The sequence below is a fragment of the Centruroides vittatus genome, unplaced genomic scaffold (assembly GCF_030686945.1).
Source record: "Centruroides vittatus isolate TY-2023 unplaced genomic scaffold, ASM3068694v2 contig_349, whole genome shotgun sequence".
Taxonomy (NCBI): Eukaryota; Metazoa; Arthropoda; class Arachnida; order Scorpiones; family Buthidae; genus Centruroides; species Centruroides vittatus.
Genome location: NW_027122172.1, coordinates 342955 through 366237, shown reverse-complemented (window position 1 = coordinate 366237; position 23283 = coordinate 342955).

Here is a 23283-nt window from a genome sequence, read left to right as displayed (position 1 = left end):
AAATATAATATCCACCTTATGATGATTGAAAGGAGGGATGTTGGGGTTATTAATGTCATGGTAGTCTACATTCCTAATGTCTCGCTGCCACGTGTCATCCTCCATGGGGTTGTCATCGAGACAGAAGGCATTCAGTTGTTGCGTGATGACTACAAAAATATTGTTATTGTTGGTAGTTTCCAGGTGCTGGCTCCTTTTTAGTCTTCCTGTGCAGAGCCTGGTAATGTAGCCCCAGGGATTGTGTAAGTTTGCCGACCTTTAGGGGGGAATCGTTAATCCTGCGACAGGATGGTCTAGGGTCGTTTGCGTGTGGGTGTGAGGGAGGTGACACAGACAACAAGTGTCTCACAAAAAGTCGTTTATTTAGACGTAAAGGAACTTACACCTAGTACAGACTTCTCAAACGGTAAAACTTTCGAAAGTCTCAGTCACACCGGCGTTTTTCTGATGTCTTCCACTGTAGGCTCCGGGGCAGCAACAGGTGGAGATGTTCGCCTATGGTCACTGGTGGTCTGTCCTTAGTGGCACTAATTAGCAGATCGGCCTGATGCAGGAAAAATAAATTGTCTTTGTGTGCGTAAGCAGATTCACAGTTTTTGTCCGGCCTCTCCGCGCGTAGAAGGAAAAAGACCTCTCTTCTTCCTCGCTCTACGATTATCTCGATCTCTCTTTTTCGAATTGTTCATGTTGATTGGCTCTACGTCCCTCTTTTCTTGCTTCTCGATTGGTCCCTCGCTTGTCTCCAAGCGAAAAACGACCCTTGTTCGAGTTACGAGAAAGAGCCGTTTCGACGAAGCTACTTGACACCCTCCGTTTACTCAGGATGGAAAGAATTGATGGAACTTTGAACTTGCGCTCATATTTTCCCCATTGTTGTCTAGTCTGGGATATTTTTGAAATTTAATGCTTTGATGTGAAGTTCCTTTTTATTGAAAACTTTTCCCTTTTTTCAAATATTGATTGATCTAAATTTCGTACACGAGCGACTTATCAAAGGTCCATCTCTACTGGAGGACGTTCGTCTACGATTATTAATCATTACAATTATTGCGTTTTATTTTACATTAGGCCCTTTTTGCCTTTCGACATCTTTCTCCTTTTTTTCATGCGTCGCGGTTTCAAATGACTAACGCGTCTAATCTGATCTTTGATCGGTTTTTGTCCCCTGTAACAATGGATTATTTTCTACATTCGTTTTAACAATCTTCTAATATAAATAATTAATGTTAACCCGTTTTTGGGACTTCACAGGGCTCCCCGCCATTTAAAAATGTGGCTTCGAGGCTAGCGACATTTTTTCTGGCGGCTCTAGAATCTGTCAGTCTATGCTTCCGTCTTTCCGGAAGTGACATAACATCAACAATGGTCTACAGTTTTGTTGTTCTTTCGCGCGTGTCTGATCTTACGTTACATTGAAATCAGGTGTGTGTGTGTGTGTGTGTGTGTGTGTGTTTTTTTTAACATCTCACTCTCATTTGATCGTACAAAATTTCAATTGATTGATGAGTTCGTGTCACATCTCTTGTCTTCTGTCAAGGTACGGATTATTTTCACAACATAAATTTTTATTCATTTGGCGTTCGAGCAATCCATATCAATCCCTATGGTTCCAATTTTCTTTCAGAAGGCCGAAAAGGGGTTTGTCTGGTTGGTCTGTCACTCAGAAAATAAGTTTCTTTGCTACTTCCGGGACACGTGGACGTGTTGACTTCATGTCCGATGGTCACGTGTCTTTCGAGGTGCATTTTTTTTTTCTTTGGAAGTTTCCGGTTTCCAACAGAATCTCGTCAAGTACTTTGGAGCGACTGTTCTCCATTTTGTACTAGACAAGGAGTGAAAGGATGTTTGCAAGGACGGTGGGTGTCTAACAACCTGGTCATCCTCTGCAGGCAGCGCTTTTTCTGGGTGAATATGTGACAGTTTCTGCTATCGGTTTCCGATGCAGATTACTGCAAATCAAGGTCACGTAGTCCTGAGGGGGCATTTCTTTTGATTCTGTTGAATGTTTGACTCTGGGTGGTTGATTTTGATGACGACTTCGACGTCTTTGAATATCATCATGTTTCGTTGAGTCCACTCATTCAACTGTCACAATTCCTTGTGACAGACCTGATTGTCTCACGTGCATTTAAAATAGGAGGATCAATTTTCCTCACAGTTGGATTATATGAATCGCTCAATCCATGAGGGATTTTGCTTGATTGTTTTTCGCGACAATGTTTTTCCTGCTGAAGTTTTAATTCCAGATTTGGTTTCAATTTTTTTGGTTTTGAACCACGTGTGTGAATCTTGATTTTACATCTCATTCTTTCCAACAAAACAGTTCCTTTTCTCGACAAAGGTACAAAATTCAAAATTTCGTTTGCGACACATCATCAACAAGAATGAGTAAATTTTTAGTCTTTTTCTTCATTATCTATCATAAAGGTTCACATTACTAAAGTTCCGTTTGCGCGACAATTTGTCTAAATGCGCACGCGTTTTTACATTGGACCTCACTCCATCTGGACGATGATATCCTCTCTTTCATAAGAAAGAGAAGCTACCATTTACAACTGGTGAATAATCCAATCAGAGTGTTAGGTGGCAAACGCGAGAGACTTTCAGTTTGTGGCATTTCGGACTCGTCCGCGTCTTGCACCATCGTCACTTTCGGCTGAACAATTCCCGATGATTTAGGGAGGACCCAGGGATAATCACTCACTGGTCCTTGACTTCGGAGTGCATAGTGGTGTGCAGGTGGCGACAGGGTCGGGGCTGATCAGCTTCTGCTTCTCTGGTGGAGCTCGCGATATTTGTCTGTCTCTGCTGCAATGATTCGAGAATAATCTCATCCCAGGGGTCAACTGGTTCTATCTGTGGTTGCACTACGGTTTGGGGTGACAAATTTATGTCTTGCGCGTTGGTTCTATCTCCTCTTGCCTTCGATGGCGCAAATTCTAGCCTAGCGATCGCTGGTTTCAATCTGTTAGCATGTGTGTGCAATTTCTTTCCAGATTGGATGTGTTGTACTATGAAATCTACAGGACTCGTTTCTGCAATTATTCTGTATGGACCGTGCCACCTAGGGGCTAATTTCCGCTTTAAACCGGAGGGAACAGCTACTTTGTTCACGAAAACTCTATCTCCGATTGAAAATTTATAGGGCTTATTTTTGCGCTGATGATATGTGTTCCTATCGTTCGCCGCTTTCTCCGCGTGCTCTCGAGCTAACTTGTGAGCTGAGGTCATCCTCGCTTGTAATTCGCTCGCATAATTTTCGCTTATGTCGTATCGGGGTCTGTTGGGTTTTGTCACTATGTCAAAAGGATAAGTCGGATCACGTCCATATAAAAGGAAGAAGGGTGTCTCGTTGGTGCTCGAGTGTACTGTTGTGTTGTACACAAAGAGAGCATAGGGGATCATCTCATCCCAATTTCTCTGATCTGCGTCAACATAGTGCGTGAATGTTTTGTTCAATTGCTCGACCATTCCGTTACATTGGGGGTGATAAGCTGTAGTAAGAAGCCTTTCCACACGTAGTAATTTGCAGACCTCCTTCATGACTTTAGAGACAAAATTTGATCCTCTATCTGTGAGCAATTGCTTTGGGACTGAATGTCTAAGAATAACTTGGGTGACGAATGCTTTCGCCACGGTTTTTGCGGTGATATCAGGCAAAGGGATAGCCTCTGCCCATCTAGAAAAATGATCAATGAAGACTAATAGATACTTGTTGCCGTTGTAAGTATTAGGAAGGGGACCCTGGATATCCAGCACAGTGCGTTCGAAGAGTCTCGATACTCGAGGGAACGTCTGCAGCGGGGCTTGATGTCCATGTTGGGGCCTTCTCCTCATTGCACATTCCTGGCAACTACCACAGTAACGTGTAATGTTTTTGTTCATCTCAGGCCAAAAGAATTGTGTCTACAATTTTTTCTTCATTTTTTTCGCCCTCAATGTCCCGCACTTGGGATATCATGAAATAATTTTAAAACATAGTCGATCATGATTTTGGGTATGACCAATCTATCCCATTTTTTGTTTCTCTCGGGATTTTCTTTCCTATGATAGAGAGTATCATCCGCATCTAAATAATAATTCCTAATGTCTGAATTTGTTCTCCGGGAGAATGGGTCTCCCTTCAGTTGTTGTCTAATCTGTTCACAAAAGAGGTCCTTTAATTGCTGCTCTTTTATCTGTGCTTTACTGTATATCGGTTGTATTTCGTCTATTTTCGTTATGGGCAAGCGGCTCAGCGCGTCAGCATTCGTATGCGCTTGGCCTGGTTTGTGTATGATCTCAAACTGATATTCCTGGAGCGCTAGGTTCCAACGACTTAGTCTAGAACTTTCATCTCTAACATTAATGAGCCATTTAAGGGGTCTATGATATGTGATAATTTTAAACTTTTTTCCATACAAATAGGGTCTAAAGTGTTTGATTGACCAAATTACAGCTAGACATTCTTTCTCTGTGGTACTATAATTCCTTTCGGCTGGCTTGAGCAACCTGCTTGCGTAAGCCACTGGAAGTTCTCCACGTTCATCTTTCTGCGACAACACTGCTCCTATCGCAGTGTTTGATGCATTGGTAGCCAATATAAAGGGGCGATCGTAGTAATGGGGCCGATATTAATGTTTCTTTTAACCTTTCGAATACTGGTTCGTGGTTCTCTGTCCAATGGAATTTCTCATCCTTCTTCAGTAAATCGGAAAGGGGTTTCGAAATCTTTGCATATTGAGAAATATGTCGCCTATAGTAACCTGTCAATCCTAAAAATACTCTAACGTCCTTCTCACTTTGTGGTTGGGGAAAATTTTTAACTCATTCTATTTTCGTGGGGTCGGGTCGGATGCCTTCTTCTGACACTTCGTGTCCCAGGAATTTTATTTGTCGTTTCAAGAAACTGCATTTTTTTGGTTTAAGTTTTATCCCCGCACTTGCTAGACGTTGAAAGACCAATTATAAGCGCTCTAAGTGTGATGTGACATCAGAACTAAACACTAGGATATCATCCATATAAACCAGACAGATTTTGTGTTTTAAGCCCGTTAGTATTAAATCTGCAAGACGTTGGAAGGTTGCGGCTGCATTGCAAAGTCCCATAGCCATGCGGTTAAATTGGTAATGCCCTGACGGGGTACTGAATCCTGTCTTTTCTTTTGAGTCTGGGTCTAATGGTAACTGCTAATATCCACTTAGGGAGTCCATCGTGGAAAAATATCTTGCCTTTCCTAGTAAACTTAATGACTCTTGAACAAGGGGCAAAGGATATGGGTCTATTTTTGTAATTTTATTCAATTGACGGTAATCTACAACCAATCTATAGCCTTGCGGCCTCTTAGCGACCAATAAGGCCGGTACTGACCAAGGGGAGGTAGACGGTTCAACTACCCCACTTTTAATCATATTTTCTACTAAATCGTCCATTATTTCTCTTTGCGCGTAAGGGATTCTGTATGGGGCACGACAAATAGGAGGGCTATTCCCTGTATCTATTTTATGTTCTATTAAATCACAATAGCCTAAGTCGAAATCATCTTTCGCAAACACGTGTTTATATTTGTATAGTAGGTCCAATAAAGGGGTTAGTTTGTCTTTTCCTATTTTGTTAAGGTTAAACAGATTTGCAAACTGAGCTCTAGTTAATTCATTTTCATTTGATCGCATCATTTCATTACGCTCGGCCTCTTGCTGTGTTTCTTGTTCCGCTAAGACAAAAGTCCCTACTTTACTTCCCTTATTGATTTTTACAGGCCGCGTTTTTGTATTTAAAATTCTAACAGGTATTCTACCTTGCTTCCGAGTATTTACCAATGTACTCGCAACAAAGACTCCTTCTCTTTCAAAGGGTGAAGGTTCAACTACTCCTATCCGATTTGTCGTGTGTGGATGGACTTTTCCCTCTACAATAACCTCTGATTGCGGAGGAATGACGTAATCGTCTGTTAACGTCACTTCCTTTGGGGTGTTCTCTCTCTGCTCTATGCTATTAACTGCTGTTTGTATTTGTTTTTCCCGTCTTAAATTTCGCTTATTCTTTTGCACCCGTTTGTTTTTCTTTTTCATTTCTGCGTTTTTTCTAATTTTATTGTCTTTATTACTAGCTAAATTTTCATCATTTTCTGACGATGCTCGTGTCTTTGAGTTGGCCTGCTCGCTATTAACTTCAACGCTTTCCTTTGGTTTGGAACTGTCGTCGGTTTCTTTTATTTCGGTTAAACCCGAAAAGGTCACCGTGTCTCCTGATGGGAAACTAAGCTTCGCGTTCTTTACCGAGATTGTAACATCGTATTTTTCGAGAACATCTCTACCTAAGATTCCATCATTAGGCTTAGTAATCTCGGGGTTCACTACATAACAATCGTGGAAGAAGATCAAACGCCCAATTTGGAGCTTTAACCTGAACTTCCCGAATGTCTCGATAACATGCCCGGTAACGCTAATTAACTCTACTGCTCTACTTTCAGCGCACGGTAATTGTGTTATATCGGGAAATAGGGCTCTAGAAATTAAAGTGACAGCTGCGCCTGTGTCTATGGTCAGCTGAAACTCTCTACTTTCTACCTTGCAAACCATTGTACAAGGAGGCAATTCTCTACTCCTTGATTTATTGATTCCTACTAATTGGGTTGCATTCGGACCTACCGATGGTTGATTTGTTTCGAAATTTTATTCCCTAAACGTAACCGACGTGACTCTGTCCGAGTCTCGAGTTTGCCTATTGTCTACTGGACTATTTTCCGGTGCGGGCAGCGCTAAAAATCGAGGGGTAGCCACGTTATTTGGCGCGCGCTCCTTCTCGAAGCTGCTTCCGGACCAACCCAGACCATAACATGGGGGTTAAAAGGGTAACGGAACACCTTGTCCATTGTTTTCGTATGCAAATTGTCTAAATTGTGTAGGGAAAAAAGGTGTCGGCTCGAACCGATTCATTCTAATGGGGTTTTGACACGATGCTTCTCGACTCTCTCTCCACCTTCCGTGATATTGAGGAGGAACATTTCCTTTGTACCACTCGAGGGGTGTTGGCATGGACTCTCCGTGTCCTGCCCAACTAGGGTTCCTTGAGTGAAAGTTTGAAAATCTACTCCTACTTTCTTGCCAAGGGAACATTAAACCTTGTCCCCAGTTCCGATTAGAAGAGAAGCTGTAGCAAGGATATCGCGCGAGGGGTTGTCCTTCCGGGACTGCGGGCTGTGATCGTGGGGAAAATCGATATGCTTCGCAGCGCGGGAGGCTCGGGGATAACGCGGATTTCTCGTTTCATTATTTGCCCTTTCAGTTCCTTGTGTTCGGTTAACGCGTGAGGGTTCCTCTCTTGGGGAATTATTTGTAGGCTTAGGCGCTGACGGTTGATCGAGTCTTTTTCCTAAGGTTTCTAATTGTGTCGACAGTTGAGCGATTTTTGCATCAAGAGCCGATTCTCTCCGCGAATTGACTTCTTCTGTCTGTGCGTCGTGACTCTCTACTGCATCGTCTATGCTGGCGACTGCATTTCGCGTTTTTCCCACTAGCTGATCTATTGTTTCCTCGCGGATTGCTACTCTCAGCGCTTCCGCAAGGGACGGAGGATCATGGGTCATCACCTTCCTCTTTAGCTTATCGGACAGTCCATGCAGGAATTGGACACGCAATTTTTCATCCAGTTCCTGTTGCTGACAGCATTTGATAACTGCGTTTTCCTGTTCGTTTGCGCCTGCATGCTCTATCATTGTTGTGCTGGCCAGACTTTGCAATTGGACCGCGAATTCTTGTACCCTTTCGTCTCTTCCCTGCGCGCACGCATGAAATTTCTGAACCCTAATCGAGTAAGGCTCTTGATCAAATCGAGTGATCATCGAGCGTTTGAACTGCCCGAAGTCGGTCACGCACTTCATACTGAGATCGTGCCACGCAAAATCTCGAGCTATGCCTGCGAGCTTGCATTTCGCAATACTCAAGCACTGTCTAGGCGTCCATCCTGCTAGACTCGCGATCTCTTCCAGCGTGTCGAAAAAGTTCGTGACACATCCTGTTTCACCCGTGAAGGTCGGGATCATTCCTTTGAACGCGGAAAAGGAGGAAAGAGAATTGCTATTGCCACCGTCCCGAGGTCGCGTAGGGACACTTGCGTCTGCCTCCATTTTTCAACCCACTTTGGAAAAAAAATGTCTTCTGTCAGCGTAACTTACGGAAATTTTGGTGGGATTAAAATATACCAAACTTCTGATACCAGTGTAAGTTCGCCGACCTTTAGGGGGGAATCGTTAATCCTGCGACAGGATGGTCTAGGGTTGTTCGCGTGTGGGTGTGAGGGAGGTGACACAGTCAACAAGTGTCTCACAAAAAGTCGTTTATTTAGACGTAAAGGAACTTACACCTAGTACAGACTTCTTCTTGAACGGTAAAACTTTCGAAAGTCTCAGTCACGCCGGCGTTTTCCTGATGTCTTCCACTGTAGGCCCCGGGGCAGCAACAGGTTGAGATGTTCGCCTATGGTCACTGGTGGTCTGTCCTTAGTGGCACTAATTAGCAGATTGGCCTGATGCAGGAAAAATAAATTGTCTTTGTGCGCGTAAGCAGATTCACAGTTTTTGTCCGGCCTCTCCGCGCGTAGAAGGAAAAAGACCTCTCTTCTTCCTTGCTCTACGATTATCTTGATCTCTCTTTTTCGAATTGTTCATGTTGATTGGCTCTACGTCCCTCTTTTCTCGCTTTTCGATTGGTCCCTCGCTTGTCTCCAAGCGAAAAACGACCCTTGTTCGAGTTACGAGAAAGAGCTGCCTCGACGAAGCTACTTGACACCCTCCGTTTACTCAGGATGGAAAGAATTGATGGAACTTTGAACTTGCGCTTATATTTTCCCCATTGTTGTCTAGTCTGGGATATTTTTGAAATTTAATGCTTTGATGTGAAGTTCCTTTTTATTGAAAACTTTTCCCTTTTTTCAAATATTGATTGATCTAAATTTCGTACACGAGCGACTTATCAAAGGTCCATCTCTACTGGAGGACGTTCGTCTACGATTATTAATCATTACAATTATTGCATTTTATTTTACATTAGGCCCTTTTTGCCTTTCGACATCTTTCTCTTTTTTTTCATGCGTTGCGGTTTCAAATGACTAACGCGTCTAATCTGATCTTTGATCAGTTTTTGTCCCCTGTAACAATGGATTATTTTTTACATTCGTTTTAACAATCTTCTAATATAAATAATTAATGTTAACCCGTTTTTGGGACTTCACAATTGCTAGAGGCTGCAGTACAATAATTCCTCCAGGAGGTGACTTTTGCATTTTTAATCTTTTTTTTGTAGATCTTCTGATATTCCGGGTACTGTTCTTTGAGGCGACTGCGTTGGGGTTCATTACGACAGTTTTGATACTTCTTCCTGAGGTGCCTGTTATTATTACGCATGTAGGAGAGTTTAGAATGCCACCAGGGAACAGCCCCGTGACGAAGGGTGGAGCGAGGAATGTAGAGGTTGCACGCAGTGTTGATGTTTTCAATAATGTAGTTAATATAGCTGCAGGCGTCATCGAAGTCTCTGGGGTGGAGAGAGGTGAGCTTAGGGCGGAGGAAGTGGGTAAGGCCTTCCCAGTCGGCACGCGATAAGTGATACCTTGGTGTGAGGTCAGAGTTACTACTGTTGGTTGCATGGTTTATCTCGAAGTGCAAGTAGGCGTGTTCGCTAAGCGAATCCTCCTGTAAAACCCTCCAGCTTGTGACAAGGTTGAAACACTGTAGGGAGGCAACTGTGATATCTATCCAGCTGCACCCTCTCGAGCTAAAGGAACGTTGGTGGGGATAGAGGGTTGTTAACGAGGATTAGGCTATTAATGGCAAAAAAGTCCTCCAAAGCAGCCCCTCTGTCAAGTTAAAATTTCCGACAAGGAGGAGGTTGTTATTGTTAAGGCTATTAATGATATTTTGGAGGTGGTCAAGGAAATTATGAATGTTATTATTATACGGACAGTAAACATTGATGATAATAATGCTGCTGTTGTTAATAGTTGTTTCAATACAGACGATGTGTTCGTTACTATGTTGCTTATGAAGCAAAACCGGAAAGTTCTTGTTGTTCACAACCGTTATGGCCCAGGGATAATCCGTAGTGCCTTTAACAATAGTTGTAGAAGTAGGGAGACAAGCTGGAATGTTTTTCTGGCAATAAGGCTCCTGAATGAGTACAAAGTCATATTTGTGAATATTGGCAGATAAAAGGAAAGCGGCTTCTGCCCAGATTGACTTGTAGAAAACAGATTTGTTGTTGGCTATTCTGATCCATAGTCAGTACGGGAAATAGTGTTCAGTTTAGTTCTTTGATATATAGGGCAGGAGCTGTCCCTTGCATTATGATCAGTGACAGTAAGCTTTTCCTGTATGCAGTTGCAACATTCAGGTTTCTTATTTCTGTTGGGACAGTCCTTATAAGGATGTTCCAGGTGGCAATGGCTGCAAGTATGCTTAGTGAGAGCACAGTCCTTAGAAGAATGCCCATAGGCACAGCAGTGGTAACACTGCAGGACTGGGCTAAAGTCGCCCACCCTGCAGCGGGACCATTCTATGTTTATTTTCTCGAGCATCAGCAAATATTTGCACAGCTTGGGTGTAACTTCGAGGACCCGGTTTTTAAATTTTTCATCCCTTTTCCCAGTTGCGAATTTAACACGTAGCTGATCATTAAATTCCTCTTCAGTGAATGTTTCCCTGATGAGGTCATTTTGTTCATACATGCATTTTATTAGTCTTTTGCATGTTTCTAGTTCAGGGACCGAATACATAATCAGATGTGGTTTCCTTTTCCTGGGAAGCCTTGTCGTTACATTGGGAAGTTTTTCTTTGATGCTATTCTCCAGGTGAGTAATGTCCTCTTGCTTTTCTAGGTTGATGGCCACTCTTCCTCCAGCAATCTTTCTAATCTTCTCAACACCTATTTTAAGGGCGGCGGGCTGCATTTCCTTTTGAAGCAGTTTTCTTAGGTTTTCGCTGTTTTCGTTTTCTTCCTTACTGTAGACGAGGAGAACATTGTTGGAAACAGCTCGCTGTGCTTGTGGCTTTTTGTGAGGAACGTTGACATTTGTTCCTGATTTTAACATGGTGCTGTACAGAGGTTGGGTGAAGGCGGGTGTCTTTGCTTTCCCTATGTCATTAAGTTTTTCTATTACAGTCAAACCTGTTTTTGTGTGGTCTTTTTCTGTGCGATTTTTATTTGTGCGATTTTTTTTTGTGCCATATATGAAAATTTCAATCAAATTGGAACATAATTGACTCCTGTAAAATTTTTAAAAACTCTATTGGTTGTTTTCTATGACATCATTAGGTTTTTTCATTTTTTATTCAGTAAAATTTTTTTCTCATACGTTTATTTCGGTCCCCTCTTATTTTAATAGCATAAAAACCATAAATATTATGTTATATTTGAACAGATGCGGTAAGATAGCTCCCCTCCAGCTTTAGACTGCAGTTGTGAAATTTCATGCCTTGTTAAATGAAATAACACTTCCTGCAGCTATATTTATCAAATAAAATCATTATTTAACGATTATTTTTAACTTTTTAATGTTAGATTCGTATTTAAGTGGAAATAATTAATTAATATAAAAATTAAAATTCTTAGAGGATTTTTTCCCCATTAGGTGTTGCAGAAAAAGGCCCAAGGAGTTAAAAAAGGCAATTCCTAGTTATTTCGTACGGTTTCGAGTTATTTTCTACGTGAGACTTTTTTTTATGCGGTCCCTATTCACCGCATAAAAAATATTTTTTTAATTGTGTCGCGAAAACTATTTCTTATAGCCACTCGTGAAGTTTCGCGCGATTTTTTTTAATGCATTTTTTTTTATGCGGTCCCTATCCCCCGCATAAAAACAGGTTTGACTGTATTTCATTCTGTTTTTTCAAGATACTTCCGCCTTGCTTGCCTTCCATTAACTGATCTAACTTCGCAGAAATTTCTTCAAGTTTTTGAGTGGGAGGGTGACTAGTAAAAATGTCTATAATGCGCTCAACTCTGCTGATGATGTATTTTGGGAGTTGTTGTTTGCCAATTTTGGCATCCTTTTTATTTGCCAAGTATCCCTTGATTTCATTCAATACCGCGGATGCAGCCTTTTGGAGGTCAGTGGTGTTAGAAGAGTTGTCTGAAGACATAATTGCGAGAACAAACACGGTATGGGGTTATTTCCCCACCTACAGCAGTTGCGCGATAAAATTTGAAAGTGCTTGGTCGACACACTGGTACGTGACCGACACTGAAAATACCGGCAAGACGAAAACCAAAGTTTTTTGAACAAAGGAGCAGGAGTACTCACTGCAAAGTTTCCCTGTAATTCTGGAGGTATCTGTCCCATAGAGGGTCCTTGATGCTCCATTGACGAAGGGTTGGCGGAAGTCTCTCGGTGAAACTGGTCAACAGTCAGACTTGTTCTCTGTGGTGGGAAACAAAGCCCTTTGTTCGGAGTGAAAAAGTGCACATTGGTCTCTGCGCCAAGAAATCCGAATCGTGTTTCTGCAATTAATAACTAACTCGCCGGTAATATAATTATATTTATAACTATAATACCACCTCTTAGAACGTATTATCGCTGACAAAGGAACGAAGTACAAGCCGAGCACGTGGGAGACAGAGCCCAAGTCCTAAATTTCAGGCTACGATAACACGAACAAAAGTCCACCGATTAGAAAAATAACGATACCCACATATAACACTTGTCTTCCTGATTCCAGCGATATATTTTACACCACTATAATACACTTCTATATAAAAAAAATCGCTGTCAAACTCGGAGCACATAAACAACACCGCTTAGCACATCCGACACCTAGCGGCCCTCCCCATCATGAGCTACACTGCCCTTGTGCTGTTAAAGACTTTTTTCCTAACAAAAAGATGTACAATGCTCTGAGAACCTTCGTCATCGACATTGGGGTCACAGCCCCATCTTTCTAAGTATTGGTCTACAACTCTTCGTACAGTACAATACGTACCTTGGCCAAGAGGCCACTAAGGGAGTTTTTTATCTGTAGTTATATGTTGTTCTGTTTTATTTGTTCGGGTTTTCTTTGTATTTGGGCAGCCCCAGGCCCTAGGGGTGGCCTTTTGCATTGTTTTTATCTGGGGTTTACTGTTTGTTTACTCATCAGGTCTAAGTATAGACCATTTTATGGGCCCAAGGTTGGGTTGTTTTTCCCACCCATCTTTTTGTACATACGCATTTACTTGTTTTATGGGTTTGTTTGTTTTTGGCTGTTCTAAGTAGTGTAGTGCTTGTCCCTCCAGGTTGCTGTCATCTGCAGGCCCACTGTTTATTAACCCATTGGGCCTAAGTGCAGGCTGTTCATGGGTCCTAGGTTGAGAAGTGCTCAACCACTTGTCTTTTCCTTTTGTTTTTATTATTTTCACGTAAATTTTGTTTCGGGTTTGTTTGTTACTTGGCAGCCCCATTGTCACTACCAGGTATTTGGCCATTTGCATTGCTGCTATTTGTATATTGCCACACCTGCCTCACCAGAGGGCATCGACGCCTTTCTGTAATTCCTTTATATTTACTATTTGCTTATGGGCTATGCTCCATGTTTTGTACTGTTGTCTGAATCATTCATAGTCTTCCAACCCAACGTTAACATTAACAAAAAGAGAGTTTATTTCCACATTTGAGAGCAGCAGAGAAAGTGAGTGAAAAAATGAACAAGTGTTTATATAAAAGTTGTGAGTTATGTCACCCTTTTGACACCTGACCAAAGTTCACATACTTTTAGTAAGCAAGTGCAGGGTGACAAGAATTCCTCCACAAATTTGCTACAGTTAATCACCACATGTACAGTACATTTGTTAATTTCAATTAATGGAACCGACTGGGTGCTCTGAGGTCTCGTCTCATGTTTCACACTTTTCCTATTTTTCTTTTCCTCCTCCTCATTTCCTCTAAAACTCTTCATCTTTCCTTTTCAAAGGCTATGCTGTAAGGTTAGGCCTTCTACTCCTTTCCATTAAAGTAAAGTTGATTTAAATAATTGCTCTGTTCTTTTAACTTGGTTTTGTTTTATTTTTATTTATATTTTATGTAATATATTACTTCTTATAAGTGTAACTTTACTTTGTACAGTTACATTACTGATGTCTTGTACCAGTAAGAACAGTGATACAAGTTTAGAGGAATATTTTCTGTTGCAATTAGTTTGATTTGCCAACAGTTTAAATCAGTAGTGAAATATCTGAATTCTTAATATTGGTTCTATACTCTATATAAGTTTTTAAACACTACAAAAAATTATTTTTAATTCTTTTTTTATTTTATTATATTGTGTCTGAATGATATACTTTTGTTTTTAATTATTATATTGATTACTTTGTGTAAAGAAACATTGAAAATACATGTAATAAGTAATATAATTGAGGTGACAAGGGATTAATAGGTGAAGATGCGATTTGGCTTTAATCATGACAACTAATCTCTAAATTTTGGGATTATTTTAGAGGAAAAAAAAGTTTATTCTGTGTGACACTCCTAGCATAAAGAATAGTGTAAACTAATGTACAAAGCCATTTTTGGTTTTACTATTACGCTTTGAACCCCACAAATTCAAATAATAAAAATACAAGGTGATTATAAAGTCTCAATCCATTTTTGTGAAAATGATAACAAAAATCCTTTGTTCAGAAGTTGTGTGAAGCATGCTGATCTAAGATAAGAAAACTGCTGCTGTTTGTGCATTAACAGACACAGAAGTACAGACAAACTTCACCCACAAATTAAGGAAGTCTGCTCTTACCAATGCAAATACAGTCAAACCTGTTTTTATGCGCTCTTTTTATGTGCGATTTTTTTAATGCGAATTTTTAATTTGTGCGGTATAGTTGGCGACTAGTCTCGTGCGATTCGTCATGTCTTACGTTGACTTATTATAGCTAAATAAACTTATTATAGCATAAATGCACTTATTATAGTAATATTATTGCATGAATATGCGAAAAATGAAATAATTTAATTTTTAAGTCAACAAAACACCACCTGGACAAAAATATGTAAAACAGACGATAGACCAGACAATGCAGTCAAGTGCTGACATCTGTTGTCAATAAATTCTATTTCGTACGGTTTTGAGTTATTTTCTATGTGAGACTTTTTTTATGCGGTCCCTGTTGACCGCATAAAAAAAATATTTTTTAATTGTGTCGCGAAAACTATTATTTACAGCCATTCGTGAAGTTTCGTGAGAGTTTTTTTTTATGCGTTTTTTTTAATGCGGTCCCTATCCCCCGCATAAAAACAGGTTTGACTGTATAAGACTGTTGGTTACCAAATTCAGATGAACAAGTAATGTACACAATGCACAACATTCCAGGAGATCCACCATACCAGACGAAACAGTTTAATGTGTAAAAAGTGCAATAACACGGGGTCTACCTCATAAACCAGAAGACTAAAGCAGTGGTCACACCATGCAATTTCCAGCCGCACAGGTGACCACAACGGCAACAAGCGATAGTCGCCCGCATCTTCTCGTGGTCACACATTGTTCGCTGGCGTTGCAACTCGGAAACACGTGACCTCATAATAAACCAATGAAATTAATAGCTTGTTTTTGACTACTATTGTGAATTTACCAATGGTTTACGCTCTACTTCGGAGTATTTATGGAATTTTAGCCACCTATTAAAATGGCAAGCAGTTCTTTTTCTGCAACGAATGGAAGAAAAAAGGCAATCATTTCGTTACAGCCGGCGAGATTACACGAGGAGATAAAATCTTCGATAAAACGAAGAATTAAAATTCCACAGATATTCGTCAGCCCGAATAAGCTCGATCAATCTCGATTTTGTAAAAGTATCAATCTTCTTACTTTCCGGACGACGACGAACTATTTTCAACGTTGCTACCGTACGACGTGGCACAAAGGCGTTGGCTGATCGGATGCACGTTTGCAATCGGCACGAGTAGAACAAACTTTCTAGTTCTGGTTGCAGTCACGCCAATTTTCGAAGGGGGTTTACTAGATAACAAGAACGGCCATTACGATTGCAGTTGCAGCCGAAAATCGCAAGGCGCGACCACGGCTTAAGCCGAGCGTTCACCGTGTCACAATCGTGTCTCCAAATGCGGGAGATCCTTCAATACAGACACACAAAATGTGCCCCGCACGTCCAAGTGTTACATAAGCCGGAGGAGGAAAGAGGATTATGCCATCCAGGGGTGCCCGTATATGGGAGCACTTGCCTCCTTTTGTTGTTTCAGGGTTGCACTTTTCTTAATCCTAAAGGGAGCTCTAAGATTTTGTTTTATTTTTAAATTAGTTACTCATTTTTATCACAGGAAACTTTTTAATGATGACAAAATTAAAATTGTTCTAGCAGGTGGTAATCGTTTGGTCAAATACCGAGGTACCACTGTATTTGATTAACATGACTTTGATATATGCAATACTTTTGAAGGATGCCTGTATCCTCGTATATATATACAGTAAAACCTTGGTTGATTGGTTTTTTAGATAGGTGGTGCTGTAATACCGTATTTCCGCACGTATTTTGCGCACAGATATGATGGCTAAAAGCCATATTTACTAAGTAAAACACGAGGTGAGCAAAAATAAGCGAATTTTTTCGACAATAGAGCTGCTCGTATATTAGTACTGTACCGTATTTTATTCTTATCGAATAACACGATTTACAGGAGTCGTCGTGGTTTTATAAGAGATTTAATACAATACTCACATTTTCTCGATTATTATGCACACTTTCTTTCTTCAGACTTAATTAATTCAACTTGGTTATTTTCGTCCGCGCGTATTTCGTCTTCGATATACGGTACAAGAACGTCGTGTTTGTCCATCACTTTGGTTTTGGTTTTCGTTAGTTTAATCTTATTTTAACTTTAAAAGTACTGTGTTTTTAGTATTTTCTTAAGTATAATAAGAAAAATTATTAATTAATAATAAAACGATTTTATTATTTTTTCTCATAATACGATTTCATTACATTCGCGATTGTCATTGGACAATGGCGGAATCGAAAAAGGAAGGTTGCCTGTAAAATTGATTTTTGCATTAATGCGTTTATTGTTTTTTGAATATTTTACGTGCGAAAATTACTTGGATATTATTTTTCTAAAAATGTCGTGGAAGTAAGGTAGGTTGATACAGAAACTATTTATCGCACATGTACTGTATGTGAGCGTCAAAAAATAAAAAAATTAAATAAATTTTATCAAACTATGAGATCAGCCGATTAATTGTATCGTGTACAATATTTTATACCTCAAGAAAAATACTGTAGATCTACAGTACAATAAATTGACAGTAAGGATTTAGTATGTACTCTTGTATGTAGGTGCGTGTACTGTACCTGTATTCAAATTGTGTAAAAAGTTTTAAAGAATTTAGAACAGAGAATTTAATAAACTAAATTTACATGTACTGTACAGGCTAGACAATATTTTCATGTGCTTATTAAAAAATTCCGTTACCTTTGTCTAACCTGTTTTAACTTTTGCTTTAGGATTACTTCCTCAAGCTCGTTTTCAGTTAAACCTATGCTTTCCAAAATTCGTGGTCTTTCGAGACTGACGAACGTTGCTTTCAATCTTCAAATTGTAAAAGGCGTTTCTGATAGTGGAAAAGGTTCGATACGAACATCACTTTGTTCTTCATTCTCGTTGTCTTCTGTTATTTGTGACGGTCGTTGATTGGTCTTTTCCCCAACCATAAATTGATCCTCCCAGTCGTCATCCAAACCTTCAAAGCATTGAACATCTTCAATAGCTACAATGTTGTTAATTTGTGCAGCAGTACAAAGCTCTCCAAGTTCCTCTTCTAAAATGTTTTCAGCGTCGGGAGCATCTGCAGCATCGTGGAAAAAGCCACGCCTTCTAAAACATTTGTTGATCGTTTCGGAATTTACTTTCTTCCAGGCATTCTAATCAATTTAACTGCATCTAAAACGGTCAGTTGTGTAGCAGGTTGTGTTGCGCTTCCAGCACTTTCTATCCAAACAAGCAAAAATTTTACAAGTTGTTTTTCTGTATAGTATCTTAAACTCCCGGAGTATGCCCTGATTTAATGGTTGAAGATGGCTCGTAGTGGCTGGAAGAAATTTCAATTCAACATTCGAAAGTGAAATCTTGGGGTGTCAGGCGGCATTGTGCAGAAAAAGTAAAATTTTCCTGTTTGGTTCCTCATTTTTTCATTTAATTTTTCTAACCATTCTTGAAAAATGTCTACTGTCATCCAAGCTCTGGAGTTGGCTTTCCAGGTCACACCCAAAGTTGCGGTATTACCTTTAAGCATCTAGGTCGAAGCGACTTAGAAATGACCAACGCTGGTTCTTTCTCTCCTAATGCATTGCAGCAAAACATTACAGTCAGGCGTTCTTTCGCCATCTTGCCTCCCGAACACTTTTTCCCTTTTCGATTAAAGTTTTATTCGGAATGGCACGAAAAAAGTCTCGCTTCGTCTGTTATAGGCATAGCGAAAATCATATTTATCTATCATCGAAAGAACACGCTGTTTCCAATTTTTCACATTAACTCGATTGACGTCATCACTTTCACCACACAAGGTGCGATAAACAATGCTGTTATGACGCTTCCGGAAACTTTCTAGCCATGCATTGCTGGCGCAAAACGACGAAATGCTTAATTTTTCTGCAAATTTACGTCCTTTTGCCCGAATGATTGGTTTACTCAAAGGAGTCCGTTTAACACGTGCTTTTTGAAACCATACCAATTTGTTTATCTCTTCGTTCGGCTGCTTTCATTTTCGTTTGCTATCCTTGTTTGTATTGCTTTCCCATTCCTCTAGTATCCCCTTCTTCTGTTGCAAAATTTATAAAATTTGCGTTTTCCCACAGTTAAATTTTTCCGCTAATCTCCGTTGTGATACATAAGTTGTAGAAAATAACGTTCGACTTTTTTGCTACATACTGTACTTCTTTAAACTGGAAAATTGATATATTTGTTCATATTTTATGCGATGCGGGCCTCAAAAAGTATTAATGCTGCCCGAAGGCCGCGGGTTGCCCATCCCCGCTCTACACGCTTGTTCAAGTTTATTACGCGCCGATGTTTGGTTTTATTTCTACTGGAATTTAGGCTTTTATTTCAACTGGACCGCTTTGATTACACAAAGTGGGGAGACGGGCGTCACGTGATTGCATACCTGACTTTTTACCACAAGAATTTCTTTACCTTGAAAGAAACTTTCAAGGTAAAGATATTCTTGTAGTAATTTTGTTCAAACTTTTCTAGAAAAACTGAAATTTATTGTTGTATTTTAAATATTTTTTATTAATAAAAATTTAAGATTTGTTTTAGTTTTTCACATTATTTAGTTTTGTTTTATTTATTGTTTTATATTTTTTGTGCGCTCTATTTCTTGTGGGAGAGGGAGGGGGCCCGGTAAGAAGAAAATGTCTTGGGTCCCAAAGTGGGTTAATCCGGCCCTGCTTTTCAGCGTTAAACTGCAGTATTCTGCAGCCACGTCTTTCGTCCCTCCAATACATATACAGAAAGATTTATATCTTTCTGTATATTCAGTGATATCAATTCATCTCTGTTTCTCTTGATTGTGTGTGTAAGAAGAATCAAACACAAGTTACGTTCTCTTATTTACTGATCGTAATCAGTTCTACCCGAACTCTTTCGAGTTCCCACTTGTAACACGGGCAGCTGGCACTCGTGATGAGTGGCCGGTACCCAGCTGCGGGTTAAACTTTTTATTAGCCTTCGCGCAATTAATGCGCTTAGGCGTAGTGGTCTTATACTCTTTGTAGGAGTGGCCCTTGGCACATTTGCAACAGGTCTGAGCCACCGCCGAACAGCTCTGCTACGTGATTGAACCCGTAGCATCTGTAGCACTGAGTGATAGCTAGCTGTTCCCTCATCCGGTTGCGTGACCACCCAACATTGGACCTCCTCTTCTGCAGGAGAACGCGATAGACTATCGGGGAGGCCCCTAGAACCCAATTGATAAGGCCTCCCTTTCCCTTTAATGGGAAATGAGGTTGCGGGTCACCAGTCTGCACCTCTAAGCTATTCTGCGTCTAGATGGTCTCCACGAGACATTCGCGCTTGATGTCCGGGCTGACATCGAATAGAATGACTCTCGGCCAGCGCTTTTGGGGCAGTCGGCAATTGACTGCCTCTCGCAACACCGGTGGGCTCTCCGTCAATTCCTTTGAAAGTCTCGCGACGTCCCGACTTTTAGCAACCTCTATCAGGACGCTATTGTTTCGGATGCGACGAACATTTTTAATTCCGACTCCCAACTTAGCCGGATTAATATTTGTCTTTAGTAGCGACCAAAACATGGTCGCTACTCATCGTATCGTTTTTAGGGTACACCAAGAGCATATGCTCAATGGTCTGTACCCTCTTCGGTTTGGCACCATCCCGCGGCCCCTCTCGACTTAGCTTCGAGGCCGGTCGAGCTGCAACAGTCGCGTAGGACGCGCAACTTGCTGCTGCTGCTTTACCTTCTACTGCTGGCGGAAGCATGTTGGGCGGTTGTCGGCCGTCCACGACCTCTCTCAAGGCCGTGTTCTCAGCCCAGAGGGAGGCGTTCTGAGCATTCGGAATGGCTACTACCTTACTAAAAAGGTTGTAGATGACCGCACATGTGGCCTTCTGACACCAGTGTCAGTTTCTTCTTTGAAACCGTGTTTTGTTCATTGTTGGACTATGAACCCAAAGTTGAGTTTTAATTAAACACTTGGCTTTATTTCCATCTTTATTTAGTTGATACGTGCTATTTGCACGTTTCGGGCATAGAGCCCCTCATCAGTCAACATTATCATATTCGATCTGCCATGCATACAAGGTTTAAACTCAGTCGCAGTCATAGTCCACCAGTGTCAGTCTTCGCGAACAGCTTTGTCGGCGCTTCATCGACACCATCAAGTGCGGCCCGGTGATCTTGAACCGTCTTGAGTCTCTCTTGTGTTTTTACAGGTGCTGACGAAGGTGTTTCAGCGACTGCCGGACTTTTCTTCCCGGCTGTCGCTACTGTAGGTTCCTTTTTCTTTTTAGATCTACCCTTGCTTTTGGCCGAGGGTTTCCCCTCTTCCACGGCCTGCAGCAATGGCGGGTTTCTCGGTTGGCTTGTTGCTGGTCGATTTCGCCGCTTTAGCTTTAGCCGCCTCTTGCTGCTTTTTCTTACACCTAGCACAGCTGTTAGCTGGAGTGGCCTTCTAGTAACTCTCCTCGCTGGAAGAAGAGATATTAAAAATTTCCCCGTGTTCAGAGCCGTAGTCCAAATCGGAACTTCTGGCACCAACGGGGATAAATACTTTGAGAGCGTTTGGCCCTTCTGTTGTGGACTCTTGGGGTTGGTCATTGGCGGGCTTGCGTTTCTGCAAGACCCACCTCTCTAGCGGTTTGGTGCTGACTGCACCTCCCACTCCACTGCCTCTCTCTCTCTCTTGGTCGGTGGCCTTCATCGAGTTGTCCTCACAGATATGCGCATTGGTCGCACCTGACGCACAACTAAGACATTAGCGAGGTTCAGGCCGAAGTTTTAAACGCGAAAACGTGTACGTCGGACGTTCAGCGCCGCTTTCCTGCAAGCCTAGAAGTTTGACAATGGTGTTTAGAAGTCAGTGGAATCATGATCGACATTCCAAACACCATTGTCAAACTTCTAGGCTTATAGGAAAGCGGCGCTGAACGTCCGCCGTACACGTTTTCGCGTTTAAAACTTCGGCTTTAACCTTGCTAATCTCTATTACTCGTTATTGTCACCATTAAAATAGAGAAAAATTGGGTTGAGGTGATCCTAACCTGTTACGGTTGCCCAGAATCTGTTCGAGAATCAGAGTATGCGTTTAAGAACCTTCCCACAAGTGGTTCGGCTTGCTGCCGGGACAGCTACCTATTTAAATGGCCGCCTACCCAAGGTCACCGCATCCCGGCTGGTTGCTTGGCTTGGACCGCTTCATTATTCCTACTAGGAAACCTTTCCGCTCCCATTTCGCCAGGACCATGTACAGCCATCCAACGCATCGTCAGGCCTTTAAGCATCGCCCCACCCTCAAGACATGGGAAGTTGGCTCTATGCCGAGGAACGTCTCCGCCGACTGCTTGTCACAGTAGATATCAGTTAGCAGGATACTGTAATCCACCACAGACGCTGCCCTCCTGGCCACCAGTAACGGACAGTACGACTCCTCGCCCCACTGGTCATGCAGGCCGTGGTCCCTAGGCCAGCACTGGGTGTGCAAAGCCCAGTGTTCCTCCTGGGAAACTGATTCTCCTTTTTCAGGCAGAAGGAGCTTTACGTGATTTGCGTTAACACGGGCTAAGGCAGGATCGACTGCATTCGGCCGCCTTTTGTGTTTAAACATCGGCCCCATGCCACTGGGTAAATTTGCTGCGCGAGTTTGCTGTGTCTCAGATTCCAGAGGGTAAGGATGTCAGATCCATGATCTCCAGAAGTTTTGGCGTCCTCTGTGGCTAGCCAGGGATTTTATCTGCCAGCAGAGAGGATGACAATCATCTCGCTACAAGCAGATGCGATAGCCATCTCGAGGAGGGGGACACGGGACGGTTCCGCCTAAGCGGAGGGCCCCTACCACGTTTCAACAGCGCCCCTGTCGAGTGGTACCATACCTCTGGCCAGCGAGTGCCTACGCTTCCATCGGTAGGACTACCAACTTGCGTCAGAGAAGTTTAATCGACTACACTCCACTTGTCTCATCCGAAGACGAGACCGTCCCGAGAATCCTGTTAGTAGCAGCTACAGCAGTCATCTTCCGGCCCAGGACTTACTGAGGGACCATCTCGGCCCTCTTGTCGCCGAAACCGGAGAGAGTAACCGCCGTGCCTGGACCGTACCAGTCCCCCTTCTGTTTTGATGCGAGTCTGATGCCACTATGCCAAATTGCAGCTCTAGTTGCCATCCGTCCGAACAGGGATAGGTTCCATTTTAGGGAGATGTTAGAAACACCGACTGAGCCCGCGGATAGGGACGCTGCACATGGACAGCAAGCTTCATTAAAGCCTGGTACAGACCCAAGACCCATAATACTCTGACACCTCTGGAACCTTAGGCCCGAGTCTAAAGACTACATCAACTGCCGAGACCAAGGCGGGACATTAGGATCTTCTATACCCGCCGCCTCTCGCCGCTAGGTCTCCCCCTCCACGTCAACGCCGGTTTCTGGGGAAGGTCCGTCCGGCTATTGGGTCCCGTCTCTCATCACCCGGCCGCCCCATTGTGAGCCTTGCCGAACCCACAATGGGCTCTACTTAATTAAGGAGGCCCTCTTAGTGCCACAGAGAAAAAGAATTTTAAAAAATGCATTTTAATGGAATTCCTATCAGTTAAT